Source organism: Orycteropus afer, unplaced genomic scaffold (assembly GCF_000298275.1).
Source record: "Orycteropus afer afer isolate SDZICR_OR568_19922 unplaced genomic scaffold, OryAfe1.0 scaffold00018, whole genome shotgun sequence".
Lineage (NCBI taxonomy): Eukaryota > Metazoa > Chordata > Mammalia > Tubulidentata > Orycteropodidae > Orycteropus > Orycteropus afer.
In genome coordinates this window covers 8,443,223-8,457,460 of record NW_006921605.1, presented here as the reverse complement: position 1 = coordinate 8,457,460, position 14,238 = coordinate 8,443,223, and positions in this window count along the sequence as shown.

The window sequence follows — 14,238 nt, the reverse complement described above, 5'->3', positions numbered from 1 at the left end:
GAGAGGGCGTCTGTGCAGAGAGATCAGAAAGGCCGTTGGATCGACATGAAGGAGAAGCTGCTGCTAGAGATTTATTTTAATTCAATGGTAACTTCTCAAGTGCAAGTCTCTTGTCATAAACAAACAGGAGAAAAAGCCTGCCTTTAGGGTATTTACAGTCAGGAAGGAAAATGATTAAATATCGGAGGGATGCTGGCCAGGCAGCTAGACATAAGACTACCAGTGGCTCTAAAGAAACGTGGACATGCCATGCCCAGGCTGGGTGCCCGGAAGCCTCGCTGGCCAGCCCTCCTCCAGCCTGCCCAAAGATCCTGCTGGAAGACACTCCCACCCACCTGTATACTTGCTGTCCTTAGGGGGCCACTGCTCCACCCCCACCCGGGGACAGCTGCAGCAGCCACAAAAGCAGCCAGGCCCTCCTGAATTAGCTGAAGTGACACTCACTTTGTATACACATGTTTACAATCAGGACCAGATGGTGAACTATTGGATTCGTTTCAACACCACTCCAGTGTGCTGAACTGAGTCGGAATTTGCACACGGCACAATAACGACAGGGAGGGGGACCCCTTCTTAGACCCAGCCCTGAATCTTTTCTTCTTCTGAAGGGATAGTCATTAGCCTTCAGTTTAAAGCAGCCTTAGCTTGCCAGCTGTCAGAACGTTTTATCAAATCTCTTGATATTTTACAGACAGAAGAAAGAAACATAACCCACTCTGATATCTTCCAGAGCTTCTTTCCTTTTTCAGAAAAAGAGTCAAAACAAAGACATTGGATGGAAAGGAGCTCACCAATGATCTCAGATGACAGTGTTTATGTTGCCAAATTATTACTGGCAGGAAGAGAGGCCTACTGAACACAGATCAAACAGAGTGATTATTTACCAAATGAGAAAGACATCCTTAAGTGACATGATTAAAAAAAAAGGGCGGGTGGCAATATGCCAGACACAGAGTCAGAAAAGTCTATGTGTTTCCATCTGCTTCCCAAAAAAAAGGATACTGGCAAGAGGGGCACCCGGCACAGCTGCACTGCGGGGCCAGGGTGAAAGCTTGGGCTGCCGGCGTCCAAGGGGAGCCAGCCAGATCTTCTAAGTGTCTGCCAAGAAGGGCGAGGATGAGTGGCAGGAAGGTGGTAGGGGGATGAGGCCTCTTCTTCTTATCCCACTGTAGTGCCTGAAAATATTCCTCCAGCAAAACTCACATGAAAAACAGACACAACGCCAAGAAGAAGCGGGGGGAGTAGAAGGGAAGAGAGGAGAAGGATGGCTGAAGAAGAAAGAAGATGACCAAGAGGAGGGAACACTGGAGACAAAGACTTGTAATCTCCAAAATCAAGAATGATAAGGTCTGACTAGAAAAAATACCGTGGAAAGAACTTTCCAGATCACTTCCATCAAAATGACGAGCATCCCCTTCAACATGTCCCATTAGGAAGCTATGCATTTTTCGAGGCACGTAGCCAATATTCCAAGCACATTATTTTGATATCCACCTTTTGAGGTTGACTTTAGGATGAGTTCATGAGAAATGTCTCCTAGCCTCATAGTCATAACTTTGGCTGTTGATGTGAGCAGATTCCAAATGGTGATTGCTGATTCCCTCAAAACAAATTTCACCCCAAAGAAGCAGCTTTGTGACTTTGAGAATGTTTTAAAGATTCTGCCTGGGCTTCTCAAGGCAAACACAAAAGGGACCTCCAGAAATGAATGCAGCCCCCGCAGTGCCTCTGAGCATGGCATAGTGGTAACTATAAGGAGGAAGGAGATTGCATCCACTCGACAGGGCACACACGTGTGATGTTGGGGTGCACACTGAGAGACTGACCCCCAGGTAGCCTCTTCCATTTTTTCACTCTTGTAGGTAACCATAGTCCCAAGAATCATTAGAATGTTAGCAAGCTGAAGTTGGATGTTCTGGTCTGTTTTGATCGCTGCCATATCCCCAGAGGCTGGGACAGTGCCTTGCATACAGTAGGTGCTCAATAAATATTTACTGAATGATTAGGTCAAAATGTGACATCTGAGGTTTGAAGGAAGAAAAGGTGAGTGTGGTAGCCAGCCTCTAAGAGAGCCCCAGTGTTCCCACCTCCTGGTATTCACCCTCTTGGATGGTCCCCTCACCCACTCTACCGGGGTTGGTCAGTGTGACCAAGAGAATAAGGCAGAAGTGTGAGTGCCACTTCAAACATGAGGTTATGACTCTGTGGCTTGAGAAAAGCCAGCTGCCACACAAGCAGCCCTATGGAGGGGCTCAGCCAGAGAGGACTGAGGCCCCCAACCAACAGCCATGTGAGTGTGTCATCTTAGATGCACATTGTCTGGCCCATTGAGCTTCAGATGACTGCAACTACAACCAACACCTTGACTGCAACTTCCTGGAAGACGCTGGACCACTGCCATCTAGCTAAGTGGTTCTTGGGTTCCTGACCATAGAAAGTGGGGAATAACAAGAGCCTTTAGAGGGGAGCATGGGGAAAATGCCTCTCTGCGCTCATCTACAACGCTGCATTTTACCCCATTAGAGATTATAGATTTCATGTCTCCCCCAAGTCCTAGTAGCCGCCCTTTGCATGCGTCCCCAGCTCTTCTCAGATGTTTCCTCCCTCTTTTTATCAGAAGAGGTGGCTCCCTTTCTCTTATCTTTCCTTTTGTGTTTTGTGTTCGTTTCCTAGGGATGCTGCAACAAAGCAGCAGAAGCAGGGTGGCTTGTAAGAACATAAATTTATTCTCTCACAATTTTGGAAGCTTGAAGTCCAAATCCAGTGTTTCAGCAAGGCCATGCTCTCTCTGGGGGCTCTTGGGGAAGATATTCTCTTATTTCTTTCAGCTTCTGGTGGCCCCAGTCATTGTTACACGGCCATTCTCTTACTCTCTCTCTCAATAAATGTTTGTTGAATGAATGAACAAACAAGTGAATGAACAACCTAGGCCTCTGTTTATGCTGCTTATAACACAGTCAGCCAAAGTGCATGGCCCAGCTCTCCTCTCACTACTTCTCACCCTGTGATCAGGGCCCAGGGCAGGGTTGGGGGAAGAAGGGAGAGATTAAGCAAATTGGTTCTATTATTGCTCAAGCTAATGAAGTGGGACTGAGAATTAAAACAAGAGAATTGCAGGAGTGAAAGGGAGAGTGAAGAGTTTTCCGACCACCCTTATTTAGAAGACACAACAGCAAATTGAGAGTGAACTGGTTTTCATTACTGGATAATGAACCCAACTGAAAGAGAAAGGGATGGCTGACTAGAAAAAGGAGGAGAGTGTCCTTTTCTACCATCTTTGTTGGGCTTCAGCCAGGGAAGTTATAGGGTACGAGAAGAAAGGTGCATTGGCTGGGACAAGGAGAAGAATCCAAGTGGACATCTCTCTTGTTTTGGTCCATAGAGCATGAACACATCCTTACCTTAAGAAGAAGGAGTTCAACCTTTGGGTGGAGGCAGCCTCTGCTTCTGGCTGCAGCCATCACGTGGGTTCCCTCATGTCCTCCGAAGACCACAGAGAGCAAAGCTTTCCCAGAGCCTGCTCCACAAGCATCGAAGTCTTAGGCACAGGCACAGACAGAAGCCTCTGCTGCCTACAGTGGAACCCACCCACAGAGAGAAGCTCCTGTTGTCCTCAGATAAAGGGTCCCTCAGACTGAGAGCATGGCCCCATGGGAGAGAGAATGACCAGCATAGACCCCATTCAGCACTGCGCAGCCTGATTAGTAGTCATTCTTATTCCAGGGACACTGGCTGTGATTCCAGAGTGGGCTGGCCAAGCACCATGACCTCCTTGGATGTCAGGACATTGAGAAGAGTGTTCAGGACCTTATCACACATATACTCATTGTTGTCACATTGGTTCTGACTCATGGCAATGCCATGTGCTCCAGAGTAGAACTACTCTATAAGTACTCCGTAATCTTTACAGAAGTAGATCTCGCGGCCTTCACTGGGTGAGTTTGAATCACCAACCCTTAGGTTAGCAGCTAAATCTAAACCATTTCTGCCACCCAGGGACCCCTCTATGGCCTTAGACCTCTATTCATTAGAATTGTCAGATTTTACAAGAACAGCAACAAAATTTTGGATTCCCAGTATAATTTGAATTTCAGCAAATAATTTTTTAGTATGTCTCAAATATTGCATGAGGTATATTTATACTAAAAATGATTCATTGTTTATCTAAACTCCAAACGTAATTTGACATTCTGTGTTTTTTTTCTAGAACCGATGACTATTCCCATCTACAACCTGTCCTTTCCATCCTCTCCTGCATACAGCAATGAGTGGGATGGGAAAGGCAATTGTTCCGATACTGAAGTCCATCTCTGTGGCTCAGTAAGAGTGGCAATTACTAATGCTCCCAATTACTCTTGCTGCATAACTAACCACCCTAAAACATAGTGGCTTAAATCAGCCATTTTATTGTGCTCATCAGTTCTATAGAAATTTGGACAGGACTCAACAAGGAGGGTGTGTCTCTCCTCTGTGATTTCTGGGGCCTCAGGTGGGAAGACCCAATGTCTGAGTCACTCAATTGCTGGAAGTTAGAGTCACCTGGAAGTAAAGTCATCATGTGTCTGGTGGTTGATGCTGGGATCACAGCTGGGCACCCGACAGGAGCATGCACACGTGGCCTCTTCCTATAACTTGGGCTTCCTCACATCAAGGCAGCTTCAGAGCAGTTGGACTTCGTACATCGCAGCTAGGACTCCAAAGGTGAGTGTCCCAAGAAACCCAAGCAGAAAGTATCGGGCCTCTTCTGATGGAGCCTCAGAAGTAACATAATACTATTCTGCTAGTGGAAGCAGTGCCAAGTCTGCCAAGATTTACTGGAAAGGAAGAGTGCCAAAGACTCTGTGGACATGTTTTAAAGACATCTGTGTGGAGGGAAGAGGTGAGTAGAAGGAGCAAGCTTATGGCCAGGGAAGAGAACTCAAGGTGAGATGGCAGAGTGGGGACATTCTGATGACAATGAAGGTGCTCCAAGGAGAGGCCCTGCCAGAGGAGAGGAGGCAGGAGTGGAGATAGCACACGGAGACTCGGGGAGACCTAGGAATCAAAAGGCCTGGGTGTGAGGTGGACACAAGGGCTGGTGCTGGGGATCACTGTCACAGCATAGACTGGGTTCCAGGGGAAACCACTGCTGCCGGGGTGAGGTAGTGGCAGGGAGAGCAGAAAGAGTGTGGGAGCATCACGAAGTGTCAGCAACACTCCTGTGCTGCGGACAGTTTACACTGCGCTCTATCAAAATCATCTGCCACCAAAATTGCATTCGACTGGCACCATCTGCATTGATCTTCCTCATGGTCCCCCAGGCTCCGTCCATACTCCCACCCATCTGTACCCGCCTGTCTCTGCAGCCCCAGCCTCCACTTCAGAACAGACACATCTGCCTGTGGCAGAGAACTTCCTCCCACCCCGCGATGCAGCACGAGGCACACCAGCCCACTGCGGGTGCAGGCCGCTGCTGGCACAAGCCCGGGCACGGGTCTTGCAAGACCAGCTCAGACAGGCCTCCCTGAGGCAGGGGAACACCTGAGGCCACTTGCAGAGAGTGGAGGGCTCAGTACAAGCAGAAAGGAGGGGAGAAGGGAACACTGAGGAGGGTTGGTGGGCCTGAGACCCCAAACGGAGCCTTGCACAATTCATTTCTTCTTCCTCTCACCTTCCACCATCAGTGAGGAGAGAAGTGACCTTAGCCTCAAGCTGTTTTGGCAGAGGGATCGAGGTGGTCCCAGCAGCCCTCCTTCTCCCTGAAGCGCAGGAAGCCACTGTCAAGGCCCTGCTGCTGGTGGTGGTGGTGGTGGGAGCCAGCACCACATGGAGAGCATGCCTTTTGAAACCAGGGTCAATTGGACTTTACAGCATCCTCTCCTGCTTGCCCCACACTTATTACATGGCAGAGAAGAGAAAAGGAGAATTGCTACTGATCCTCATATAGGGAGGGAGAAAGTTAGATCGATAGCCTCTTGTTGGAAAGTACCCTACTCCTCACCTATCAGCATGTTTAGGTTTCCAAGGTGGTAAAGCTTTACAGAAGTTGATTGCCCCATCTTCCTTCCATGGAGGTTGGTGGTTTTGAACCGCCAACCTTCTAGTTAGCAGTCAAATGCTTTAGGCACTGTGCCATCAGGGCTCCTTTAAAGACCAGGTAGTATTGTGAAAATCGGCATCATGCAAAAATGAAGGATGACTACATCAGATCACAAAACGGAAACTGGCTACATCATCACATAGCTGCCAAACAGCATCATCACATAATTGCCAAACACTGGGAATCACGGCCCAGCCAAGCTGATGCATAACCTTACCCATCACAGCCAGCATTCCTCTCACCTTCTACCTCAGCATGTGTTACTGCCAGAAGTACATCATTAATGCAAAATATAGTTGGATAGTAGATTTTTTTACTGTTGTCGTAAATGCAAATGTCAGATAATAAGATAGTCGATAAGTGAGGAGTAGGTGTAATATGTGCTCAGCCACCCGTACCACTCCTCACTGAGTCCCCCTCCAACAGCGCCTGGGACTCAGGGTGCACACACAAAGATTGGCTGCCTTTGTTATTATTATCATTACCAGTCTTGAAGAAAGTTGTGATCCCAACCACAGACTACATCATCGTGTGTGTGTTCGTGTGTGTGAGTACATGCATATATCTGCTTACACACACGCCAGGCTAACCAGTGACCTGACACATCTGCCAAAGGGCTCAGAAGCATAGTGCCTCTGTTCTGCTGTCTCTGCTCCTATATGAATGAGGAATTGCTTTGCAGAGCCCAGATCTCCAGCAACTGAGCCACCTTGGACTTCACCAGCCCCTGTGTATCTTGCCAGGAGACAATGGTGGTTCAGTGGTAGAATTCTTGCCTTCCGTGCAGTAGATCTGGGCTCCATTCCTAGTCAACGCACCCCATGGGCAGCCACCACCCACCCATCAGTGGAGGCCTATGGTGCTCTGTGGTTTCAACAGAGCTTCCAGAATAAGACAGACTAGGAAGAAATGCTTGATGAAAAGCAGCCCATGAAAACACTATGGATCACAACATTCTGATCCTCCTGTGCATGAGGTAACCATACCTCGGGGCCCAACAAGGGCAGCTAACAATAACGTCTATGCTGTCAGGTCTGTTTCAAGAGAGGGTAAGGAACACTAAAACGAAAACCAAACTCACTGCCACTGAGTTGATTCCAGCTCCTAACTTCTTGTGTCTCTAGGCTCACAACTCATAACTCAAAGAAAAATGGTGACTTATTCAAAATAGGCCATTAGTGAAAAACAAGGCTCCAGGAACTGATGGAATATCAATTGAGATGGCTCAAGGAATAAATGCAATGCTGTAAGTACTCACTCATCTATGCCAAGAAATCTGGGAAAGAGCCACATTTGTGGCCATTCCAAAGAGAGGTGACCCAACAGAATGTGGAAATTATCAGACAGCATCGTTAACGTCACATCCAAGTAAAGTTTAGCTGAAGATAATTCAAAAATGGTTGCAACAGTACAAAAATGGTTGCAACAATACATTGACAGGGAACTGCCAAAAATTCAAGCCAGATTCAGAAGGGACATGGAATGAGAGTTGTCATTGCTGACTTTGGATGGACCTTGGCTGGAAGTAGAAAACACCTGAAAGATGCTTATCTGTGTTTTATTCACTCTACAGAGGCATTTGACTGTGTGGATCATAACAAATTATAGATAGCATTGTGAAGAATAGGAATTCCAGAACACTTAATCATGCTCATACAGAACCTATACCAAGAGGTAGTTGTTCAAAAGAACAAAGGGATATTGTGCGGACTAAAATCAGGAAGGGTGTGCATTAGGGTTATAGCACTTCACCATACTTATTCTGTTTATATGCTGAGCAAATAATCCAAGAAACTAGACTATATGAAGAATACAGCATCAAGACATCAAGAGGAAGACTCACTGACAACTTGCAATGTGCAGATGATGTAACCTTGCTTGCTAAAAGTAAAGAGGACCTGAAGCACTTACTGATGAAGATCAAAGACTCCAGCATGGATTACACCTCAAGATAAAGAAAACAAAAGTCCTTGCAACTGGACCAGTAAGCAACATCATGTAAATGGAGAAAGGATTGAAGTTGCTGAGGACTTCACTTTACTCTGACCCACAATCAACACCCATGGAAGAAGCAGTCAAGAAATCAAATGATTTGCATTTGGCAAATCTGCTGCAAAGGACCGTTTAAAGTGTTAAAAAGCAAAGATGTCACTTTGAGGACTAAGGTGCAGCTGACCCAAGCCAAGGTATTTTCAGTCACCTCACATGTATGCAAAAGCTGGACAATGAATAATGAAGACGGAAGAAGAACTGATGCCTTTGAATTATGGTGTTGGCAAAGAATATTAAATAAACCGTGGATTGCCAGAAGAATGAACACATCTGTCTTAGAAAAAGTACAACCAGAATGCTCCTTAGAAGCAAGAATGGCACAATTTCATCTCATGTGCTTTGGACAAGTTATTAGAAGGGATCAGTCCCTGGAGAAAGACATCAAGCTTGGTAGAAAGTCAGCAAAAAAATAAAAATACCTTCAGTGTGATGGATGCAGTGGCTGCAACAATGAACTCAAACACAGCAAGAATTGTGAGGATGGCGCAGGACTGGGTGGTATTGCATTCAGCCGTACATAGGGTCACTATGAGTCAGGAGCAATTCAACAGCACCTAACAACAACAACAATTCAACATAAGGCAAGTAAAATTGATTAATGTGACGTGTTGAATTTTGTTCTCAGTACTTCACTCCCCTATGGCAGCATTATACATCTACTCTCTTGCAGTCACCTCAAGATGGACAGAATGAGCTTCCCCATCTCTGACGTCAGGCTGGTCCATAGAACTTGCTTTGGCCAGGTATATACTGGCAGATGCAAAGCAAGCAAAGGTGGAATGAGCTTGTATGTTGCCCTTGCCCTCTTATGCTGGGCCACTCCTGAGAAAAGAACCTGCGTGGGTAGCCTGCTGGTCCAAGGAGGATGAGAGACTCACAAAGCATCCCTGATTCCAGCCACAGCCTAGAGGCTCATGCGAGCCCAGCCTTGATCAGCCACACTCCAGTCAACCTGCAGAGCTGCCTCACCAACCTGCAGATAATAAATGCTTACTGGTTGTGGCCATTAAGGTTGTGGGTTTTGAGTGGCTTGGCAGCTGGATATAGTTATTCCCCGTGATGAGACTGTAATCACCTCCGTGGTGGAATCTGCTATAAGCAGCTAAGCAGTCGCCTTTGGGTTATGGCCTGCTCCCGGTACACATGGAGAAGCTTTCAGGAAGGTTGCTAGCTTTTCGGCACATTTGGATCCTGCACTTGGCCAAGTCTTCTTCTCCAGTTCCTGGACTTGAAGCAGTGGCCTGCCATGTTGTCTGCCAATCTTGGGATGGTGCCATTTTACCTGCTGACCCTGGGTTCATCAGCTTCAGCATCCAGCAGCTGCATGAGTCAGAAAAAGCCTGTAGCCTCCCCCAGTGAGCCTGGAGTAAGAAGCAGCTGAAGCCCAAGGTCGAGGGCCCTCCTCCAGGCCCCTAGAGCTGGTGCTCTGAACTCTGGCTTCCAACCTCCTAAATGGTAGGATAATAAATTCCTATTTGTAAAAGCCGTCCACTTGTAGCATTTTTGTTACAGCAGCACTAGCGCACTAAGACACTGATGAATACCATAAGTAACGTAATGTCCCCACCTTCCACAATGTAATCTAATGCAACGGAATCAATCAAACAGTTGAAAGGGGAGTTTCTTAGGGTGTGGTCAAGGCTTACTGGTGAACACTAGGAATCTTCAGTGACACAAATGGTTAAATCCTCGACTGCTAACCAAGAGGTTAGTGATTCAAATTCACCCAGAGGCACTGTGGATGAAAGTCCTGGTGACCTACTTCCCAAAAAATCAGGGAAAATCCCACAGTGCCCAGTTGGGCTCTGACACACATGGCGGCACCACGAATTGGGATCAGGCAACTGATTTGGTTTTGACTTTGTGGTGACCATCACTGAGATCTTGCAGTCGTGTGCCGCCCAACTTTTCTGTGACTATGTTCCTCAACTGATACCGCCCACCTCACCCTGCATGCAGAAATACACCCTAGATGTATTTACAACTAAATGAGTGAGGAGGAAGCTTAACAAAATGTAAAAATAACGACTTACAAAGCTTAAAAGCAATGGACAAAGTCATGAAGAAAAAATGGTTCATGGATTTAACTACACAACTACTGCATTAAACTTCTCTGTGTCCTAAAGCATTATAAGCAAATTGAAAATGTCACGTATCCTGTGTCTTACTTACTCAATGCTGTGGTAACAAAGAAATAACCACAGTGGGTGGCTTTAAAGAATAGGAATTTATTTTCTCACGTTTCTAGGAGCTAAAATTCCAGTCAGGGTCTTGGCCATGTCAGGTCCTCTGTGGACCTCTCTCTCACTTCCTGGAAGCTTCTGGTGTCTCTTTGCTGCTCATTGATGTGCCCACCTCCATTTTCATATGTCATCTCCCCTGTGTGTCTGTGTCTGTACTCCCTTTATAAGAGATCTTTCACAAAGAGTTGGATTCAGAACCTATCCTGGTCCAGGACAACCTTGTTGACATAACAAAAGGAAACCCCAAACAGGGTTACACTCAGGGGCACATCATTCAATCCATAACAGCACGCTAATGATTAAACTTACTTTTTCGTCCCATCTCCTTAAGATCCTTAAGGAATGCTAAAGCTAACACCCCTTTGGAAGAGTGCATAGAAATTTAAGGCAGTTAATGCTTGGAGGATGGTTTAGATAATCATCTTAGTCAGGGTTCTCTAGAGACACAGACTAGTGAGATCTCTGTATGAGTGTGTATGTGTGTATATGTGTGTGTTGTTGTTGTTAGGTGCCGTTGAGTTAGCTCTGACTCATAGTGACCCTGTGTACAACAGAATGTTGTGTATGTAGGCATAGAGAGAGAGAAAGAGAGACTTACTTCAAGTAATTGGTTTATATGATTGTGGAGGCTGGGGAGTCCAAAATCCATAGGTCAGGTGATAGGCTAGAGATTCCTGTTAGCTCATGGGATTGTAGGTGGTTAGCAAATCCAAAATCCGTAGGTCAGGAGGTGGCCTGGAGACTCCTGCTGGCTTGTATTGCAAGTCCTGTAAGTCAGACGAGAGGATGAGGACAGACTGGAGAGAGCAAGTAAGTACCTTCCATAAGATCTATTTATAATCTGGAGGTAACCACAGCCTAAGGATCTCCCCAGACTGATTCTATTCCATTAGATTATATTATGGAAGGTGATTACGTTATATCACGGAACAGCAACTAGTCTAGTGTTTGGCCAAACCACTAAGAACCAAGTTAACACATAAAATTAACTGTCTTTAAAAGTATGTCAAGGAAAAGGAAACAGCTCCTAGAAGTCTCGGGTCAACAAGAGAGATAAGCAGAGCCCCTAGGATTGAAGTTGGTAAGATAAGAACCAGGGACAAAAGTCCTCATCCAAGGTTAGGAGTTATGGGCCCATCCTTGCATGTGGACTGACATGGATTCCAGCCCAGGACTACAAAAAGAGCACCATTTGTGCATCCGGGAGTGTTTGACACAGAAAACTGTTCCTGACACTTTGGTTCAGGACTGTAAACCCGTCCTGTGTGGGAGTAGGAATCCCAATGGACTTTTGCCTCAAAGCCCTGCCCAGCAGGTGTGCAGCCATCATATTCAGAAGAGCCCTGCGTGGCCAGTCCTCTGTCTTCAAATTGTCTGGTCTCAAAGGATGATGCTTTCAGTTCTCAGATCTCTTGTGTGCCTGGAGGGGACCCCTAGGCTCTAGGGGTACTGATGGAGGGAAGGCCTCTGAACCTGAATTTTGGGGCTGGACTGTGCACACTATAGTGCATTGAACTGGGGACAGAGGGAGGTCCCCTTAGTACAAAAGAAAGCCAAATTGTAATGTTGAAGGTCCTCATATTCAAGGAAAAGTGGAATAAGATGAAAAAAAAAAAAAAATCAGATTAGAAAATTAGGATGTAAAAGACAGAAAGAAATAAATGTTTGGTTGTGACTTTACATTAAAAGAGAAAGTTCAAATTATGAAAAAGTTTATTTTAGGTTACACTGAACAAAAGTAGCTTCTGAATGCAACTCTTCTTTAATTCTTTGAATGAACAAAGAATAAATCAAATGTGGATTTGAGGGGCATAATTTTTCTGACAAAATTGTCTGATAGCACCATGCGGCATCCTTGATTTCACGTTTGACTTTCACAGCACAATCATAAAGAGGACATTTTCGCAAAAAAAAAAAATATTTGAAGGCATCATCAATTTTCCCAATGGCCCGTCTTAATCCTCTAAAATTCAAATCTCTCTCTTTTGAAGTGCCTGTTAGTTCATCAGCCTTGTGGGTGTTCTCCTCTGTAATTGTAACTGGCCCAACACTGCTGAACCTTCATTTGCCAGTTGCCTGGCATCTGATCCAAATAGTTCTCCAGAATCACTTTAATCAACCGCAGGAAATTTTGCATCTTCTGCACATTTTGAAATTGTTCTGTGCTGTAGTGAAGAAGGGTCTCTCGGTGGCACAGACAGGTAGCATTCAGCCACTGACCTCAAGAAATGTTGGTAATTCAAACCCACCCAGTGACACTGTGAAGGAGAGGCCTGGTGATAGGCTTCTGTGAAGATTACGGCCAGGAAAACCTTATGGAGTAAGTCTGCTCTGACCCCAATGGGGTCGCCACAGATCAGAATGGACTCAACAGCAGTAAGTTTGGTTTAGGGGTCACAGTGAAGAATGTTGAGAAGACTTGACCAACAGGAACAGACTGATCCATAGATGTGTGGACAAACAGTGGGAAAAAATGCTAGTGCTTATTGGGAAGGATGTGGGAGTGGGACAGACTTCATAAGAGGTCAGCCCAGAGGTGGCAACATTTGTATTCCTACACAACGTTATCGCTCCAGGAACTCAGATCATGGAGATATGGAAAACAAGGACCCCTGTGTAGGATCAAGAGTCAATTAGCCATAATATATAAAGAGCTCATACAAAGCAATGAGAAAAAAATGGACAGAAACAAAACCTATTACAAAAGAGAAATTCAAGAAAAGTAATTGAAGAGGTTTTTAAGCATAGGGAAAAAAATATTCAGCTCCACTGTAAATAAAGAAATGAACAGCAAAGCAATATTTCACCATCACAGGAATGTTTTTAAATGATAATTCTCCATGCTGCTAAGGGCAGGGAGGACTAGGCCCTCCTTAGACACTGCTGGTGGGGTGTAAATTGGCCCAATCTTTCCAGAAAGCAAAAGCAAAGATATATCCGGCCCTAACATTATTTCAGCAGCATCATTTTTTTGTGTTTTTTTTTTTTTTAAACAAAGTCCCATGTTGCCTGTGCATTTCCTCACATCATTCTTAAAATGAACAAAGACTAAATCAAATGTTGATTTTGAGGGCATAATTTTTCTTGGGAAAAAAAAAAATTGTCAAGTGGCACAAAACAATATCCTTCACTTCGAGTGAAGTTAATTGCTTGCTTGGCTCTCTCTGAAGCTGATCTCTTATTTGGAGGCCATTTTGCACAAAACAAAGATGTTTCCCTCTGGAGAATTCTGAGCCCAAAAAGGAGCATGGAGGGGGCAGAGCTGCCTCAGGAGGCCAAAGCTGAGACCGAAAGGCTCCTGCAGCAGCAAGGGGATCCAGAGCCCACTTGCCAAGGGTCCTCTGCCTACAAAGTCAAACTACTACAGCTTAGGAACCTACGGTGCACTGCTGGCAGGGAGAAACCAAAATGTTAACTCCTTGCTGTCTGGGGGTCTACCATCATGTCTACAGAGGTTCTATCCAGGTGAGGGCGTGAGGGAGTGTTTAACTGTCTTCTTCAAATGTTCTGTTGATTTATATATTTCTACAGTGAGCAAGTAGCACATTCACAAAAGGAGGTTTTCAAAGAAGATACCCATAAAGGGAGGAACAGCAAGAGCACAGCATAGAAACAGAACTGCATGGGGGAGGGGTATGGCTGGAGAAACATTAGACAAGAGGCTAGAACCTTCAGTGGCGGGTGGGTCAGGTGAGAGGACCTGCAAGTCTCAAATCATCAGCTTTGAAAGGGCAGTTATCACCATAGGCGGTGAGAAGCCATCTCCGGCTCTTAAGGAGAGAAGTCCATAAGTGAGCTGATAGCAGGAAAGAAGGGCTAACAGACGCAGGATGGTCCAGGTTCCAGAGGTCACTCCTGAGGATG